The following is a 6,381-nucleotide window of genomic DNA, read 5'->3' on the forward strand; positions in this document are numbered from 1 at the left end:
TTAGTAATAAAAGCCCACTTGATAACGCACAGACTTAACGAAACTTCTAAAGACACTTAAATATTTTGATTTATTGCATTATTTTGTTATATTACTATGAAGTTAAGTGAACGATATTTATCTTTAGATCTTGACAATTGTTTCAAAAACTTAAATATATCTTAGGATGGACTACCTCTACTTCAAGAATGCGAAAAAAATGTGACGTCTTTGGTGTTTGTTGTGAAGGTACAGGTATAGGTGTGATAATTAATTTCTAGATCAGTTACTGCTTATACCTGTGTTGAAAGGCAAATTGATTGTAAGCCTGTTCTAAGTGTCATCCATAATCACACATAAATAGTAAACGTCAGTTTTAGTATGTACAAGTTAAAACAGAATCATGTCCCATATTGTTCTTAAATATACAAAAATGTATTTGGTGTTATTAATTTAGGTGAAACATAAAAAACATATGTCTGTATCAAATCATATTATAGACAGTTTGCTCTTATTTTCAGTTCTTGTTCTTTTGCAGGAAAACAGGTGTTTTACTTGGCGAATGAGGGCGAATCACCCGAGAGAGGCGCCAACACTGTTGTTAGCTATGTGCACCACTACCTTCACCACTATGACCTAGGGGAGGAAGAGGCAGTTTTCCACTTTGACAACTGTGCCTGATCAAATAAGAACAACTGTGTACTTTGGTATGCATTGTTGTTAGTTATTGATGGTAAGAACTTTTAATTATGCATACAATGTTATTGCATGAAAACTTGGTACCAGTTTTGCATCTTAAAGGATAGAATTTTGGACAAACAATTAAAATCACTCCTTATTTACATATAATAATGTTAAAATAGATTTCATATTAATGGAATCTTTGATATTGAAAAAAAATGTTTGGGAATGCTGTTTGCTTGGTTAAAAAATAAAAATGGGTTAATAAAGACATTATATTTGTGTTTAAGTTTTATTAGATTTTTTACATATTGTGGAAATGACATGTTAATATTCTTTCCATTTTCAATTAGGGCTGCACACTCGAATGAGATACTCGATGATGGTGACTGGCCACACCAAGTTCGAGTCTGATTGGCCTTTTGGATTGAGGAAGTCAAAGTGGATGTATATTCATCAATAGATATTGATTTACCATCTGATATTGTTAGTATACATATTGCAATTAGCACTGGCAAAATTATTACTTCCGGTATTCATAAAAAATGTTTTTAATACAGGGACTTTTTCCCATCTTTGTAATGAGGCCTTTGGCCCCTCATTTTGTGAAAAAAATGAGTTGAAAACTGTTCTAAATTGTGAAAAAATGGTTTCAATGTTCAAAATTTTGAAAGAATGAAATTCAAACTTCAAAATTCAAAAAATTGTAACAATTTGAGTTGGGAAATTCTTTAAATTGAACATTTGAGTAACAAGCTTTTCAAATTTGTGAAAAACAGTCATTCTCTATGAAGGAAATAAAGCCCTGCAATATTTAACCGATGTTCAAGCCTCACACTTTTCCAGACTTTGCGATGCAGAGACCATAGAGACAGTTGCTGAGACTGTATCCACCTCCTCAAGGTCTGGGCATAATTTGCCGCACATGGTTGGTGATTCGGAGAAGCTTGTGCACTTCTACGATTGGAAAACTTTTCTCGCCCAGTTGTTCATACCCTTGAAGAACATTTCAAAGTGCCAACATTTCCTCATTGATTCTGGTAAACTAGGCTGGGTATTTTGTAAAACAAGTGAAAAATCTACAGTTGAAACTCACTTTTTGTTAAAGAGTGCTGACCTCTTACCATCAATGTCTAGCCTGCCCAACCCAGCCCGAATTAAAGGACCTGGACTCAGTATCCCCCGACAATGGTACCTTTATGAGGTAATAGGGCAGTTTTTCAAATCAGACCTCAGTAGACGAGGTACCTGTCCCAAGCCGAAGTAAAAAAAACACTGTCTATGTAACTCAGAATTTGCAAAAAACATGTGCCCTGTCATATCTTTATGTTTGTTTAAGGTGGTAAATTGTATGATCCTGTTTGTCAAATAGCCTTAGATTATTTATTTTGATTACCAAGTTATATGTTATTGTTTACCATATAAACTGTTCATTGGTGAACTTTTTAAGCAACAATTACTAGTGTGAAAATATTTAATTAAATTGGCCTGTGGCATGGTATTTTCTAAATTGAAACTTTTGTGGTGATGCTATTTATGTAAAATATCATGTCTTGAAACATGTTTTATAAAGTTTGTCAAAACATTTAGCCATATAAATAAACCACTGTTCATGTGTGTTCATTTATTATGACAGGCGGTAATATATAAGTTTTGTTGATGTAGCTCATCATACACATGTAAAATAAGAATGTTGTTTGCTATGGAAACATTATTTTGGCATTTACTTCTTTGTTGATCGAATAAATTTGATTTATATGAAAATGTTACTATGTTTATTTTAACTCATTTATAGACGGTACCTTTCAATGCCTTAAAAAATATTACATGTTCATGTTTTTTTTCATGTTTGATATGTATGGGAAAGGATTCACTAATAACATTATGTGTTTTTGCTGTTCAAAACAGTAAAAATCGATATTTTATCTATTTGTTGCCATGGTAACCATGGTTACCATCAGCAAATTGCCTGTACATTAACAATTTTACCAGCATATATGTATGGCACTTTTAAATTACATGTATGATATTAACGTTGTGTGAATTCTTTAATGCATTGAAATCAAATCAATGTAAAATATGTAGATCTTTTCTTAAAAAAAGGACATGTTGCACTATAACTCAACCTATTTTCTTAGAATGATTTTGTTATTTTGTTTTAAATAAATGTCATGTTGAAATAAAGATCATTGACTGTAAGCAGTTTTATCATATATCTGACAAAACGTAAATATTTAGTTTATTTCCAGATATTAAGACATAATGAAAATAAAGTATTTTATGTAAATTCGTTACCATAGCAACCACTGAATTCAAATGGTTGTTTTTGTTTGCACATAAAATGTGCAAAACATGGTCAGTTAAGCTAATGCATTGAATCTATGTGTGAATGCAATGCCGAATAATACGGTAAATACATGTTTACTGTATTTACAAAAGAGTTTGTTGTCAATGTCAATTGATATAGAAAATCATTATTTAGCTATAAGATGGTATGAAGGGTGCTTGTGTTCAAAACTCAATATGTCAGAGTTTACAGGGTTTTTTTACCTTATATAACAGACGACGAATATCGGCGTCTTCCCCCACCAAACTAGGCTGGTTTTTTTCCCTTTCAGAACCAAAGATTCCCCCTAAAAAAAAAAAATTTTTTTTTTTTTTTTTTAAAGAAAGATGTGTCTCATGATTATAATATCTCAATTCTATTTCAATTTAATCTTGCAAAACGTAATAAATTATGAAAAAAACAATGAATATAGTGCCAACATGTACAAATGTATTGTAATAATGAGAGAGTAAGTAAACTAATCCCCCAAAAAGGGGAACGCCGCGAAAATTCCCACGCGCACAATTTTCCCCCAAAGTGGAAAATCCCGCATAAAATTTTCCCCACATAAGGGCTAAAGGCCCCTTCCCCCACAACCCCAAAAAACACCTGGTTTAGTCAGGCGGACATATTCCCTACAGAACGTTAGCCATTTATATCCAATTTGTAGCATTTCATATTTTATACAATTTTACAAGTAGCGCACATTCTTCGCGCCCCTCTTGATACACCAAAATGACGAAATAAAGAGCTGTACAAAGCAAATATTATTTTGAAGAAACTATTTTCACCATTCTTAGGCAGCGTACCTGTATATAATTGTATTTTAAGTCATGCAAAGCATAAACGATCAAAATCATATTTCTGTTTACGAAAATAATACATAATGTTTATATTAATCGGCATTTTTTAGGTTTTCAAACCCATTTGTGGACAATTGTTTTGCTCGATATTATACAGATAATAGACGGTATTGTTGTCAAGTGCGGTTATTGGTAGCCAAGTAAATACTATTTGTTGTTTGAAATAAGTATAATAAAATTTCGATTAGATATGTTACGGGTGACTGAACAATGTCTGCTTTAAGCGATGAAACTATATTGTTATTTAATCACGTTGATCAACTCGGTTATCGGGGTTAGGACATCAATAAATTGTATAGAAGTTTTTTTTTAGTCCGAAATGCAAAGATATCTCAGAGCTACAAAGAAACAAGTAAGTTATAATAATAATAATGGTATTATAATACTAATAATTATTATTATTGTACTATTTTTTATATAATGTTATTTTTATTATTATCAGTTGCATTTAGCAATGTTTCATTAAAATTAGTAATAACAATTGTGAACAGTAGTGAAACAATGCGCACGACGCGCACACTTGAGTTGTCTCAGTACATTAATAACAAATACTAAAAACCATCGCGAGTTTAATAACAAAGAAAAAATACAAATCCAGCGGATATAAAATACATATTTTCATTAAATTCAGATTGTGTGAGATAAATTTTACATTAATCAACTACGTGAGGAAAGGTTCATCATCAAAACAGCACCATGACTAGACTGTTGCTCGGTGTTTGTGTCGTCTTGCTGCAAACGACATATGCTCGTCGGCAAAGAAACAGAAAGAGCAATCCAGTTAGTCTTATTTTTTTATATATGCAGAAAAATATTTTCAAACTACTTTGTATTAATTAGCTTGAATGTTTGTTAATTTTCTTTTATAAAAACAATATTGAATCAATCAGATATTTATTATCTCAAGAAATATAATGCAAAAAATGCGACGGCAAGTTAAAGACTAGTATGGTATGCCAATGTATTGTAATATAATGGACTACAATAATCCTAAACAAAACTAATAATAAGGTTTCATAACATGTGGAAAAGTGGAATTCGGTGTTTCCATGCACCATGTAGCATTATCTAAAATATGATGAAGATATGGGCAAAGACATACTCACCAAATGTTGACAGATTCTGACAGTTCGCTGAATAATTGACATGACGCCTTAACTATGATCGCTCCGCCCACTAGAATTGATCCACCAATCAGCGATCGATTAATCCACAGGTGAAGGGCGCGTGGCCAAGTCACTTTAACACTATCAATTTGTTATAAAACAACATTTTTTATCCTATTGACTAAAAAAAAAAAATTATAATAATTTTTTTCTGATATGTTATATATGAACAAGGTAAGTATCTCTTGACACAGGAAAATCAACTTCATCAACATTTAATGCGATTTATTGCCTAACTGGCGGTCGATTTTCGTAAACTATGTACCATTTTGTTGGGAAAGGTTGCTTCGTGACGAAAAATGACCACAAACGGCTACTTTTTGATTAATATCACTTTTATACGCAATAACATGTGGGATTGAGGTACCCACCCGGCGTCAGAAAGCGCTATTTCGTGTCAAATACACGGGTAGGGGGAATGTTTCGGTAATAATTTTGTTAATAACACGGGTAAATACCGGTGAAGTGTTAATTTATTGCAAATACCACCATTACACGTAATAACGGGTTCGATTTCGGTAAGCGCGCAAGCGTTTGAAAGCGTGTTTAATGTACCAATTTACCCGTTATAAATAGCTGATGTTCTCTTTAATCGTATATTTTTTGCATTTGCAGAATAACTAAATGGCATCAACCCCTTTACAAGTGAAATATGGTGTTAAACAAGTCCATAAACTCATCCGGAATATCGCGTAAATCTGTATGCAGTCTATAGACAAAGAAGCCATTTTGGTGTTAGCTTGTCTAGGTTTTCTTCCCGCTGAGCCACGTGATTAAGTGGGAGGAGCGATCAATGATAAGGCGTCATGTCAATTACATGACATATGCATGTTGAACAGTTAACTGAGGTTTCATGCATATATCATTCTATCTACATCTTAATCCATGTAATCCTTAAATGTTACTCACAAGTTTAGTTATTAATACTCGATCCTATGATTGTAATTCCACATAGAATAACACTTCCTTGTCACTCATAAACAGTGTCGACCATGCTTGTAACGTCATAACTTTATATTTGTGATTTTAGCAAAAGACTGTGCCATATAGTTAAAGGTTACAGTAAACTATGTCTTATTGTAGTAATGCTAACGATTTGCTACTGTTTTATTTCAAGTTATTGTCATTTGATTGATAAGCATAGATATAACATTTGGAACTATTTCCTGATATGCGGAAGAGTTCATTTCGGCGCGCATATTTGATTGCATGAAAGTGGTTTAAATATGCAATTCAAGCATTCTGATTGATCGGAGCTATCGCATAACCGTTTACGGTGTCTGAGGAATTGTATCAAGGGGCATCCATATAAAAGACGCGCCGCAGACGACTAAGAACACATTCAACTTTTCGGCCACACAACATC

Source organism: Dreissena polymorpha, chromosome 1 (genome assembly GCF_020536995.1).
Source record: "Dreissena polymorpha isolate Duluth1 chromosome 1, UMN_Dpol_1.0, whole genome shotgun sequence".
NCBI lineage: Eukaryota > Metazoa > Mollusca > Bivalvia > Myida > Dreissenidae > Dreissena > Dreissena polymorpha.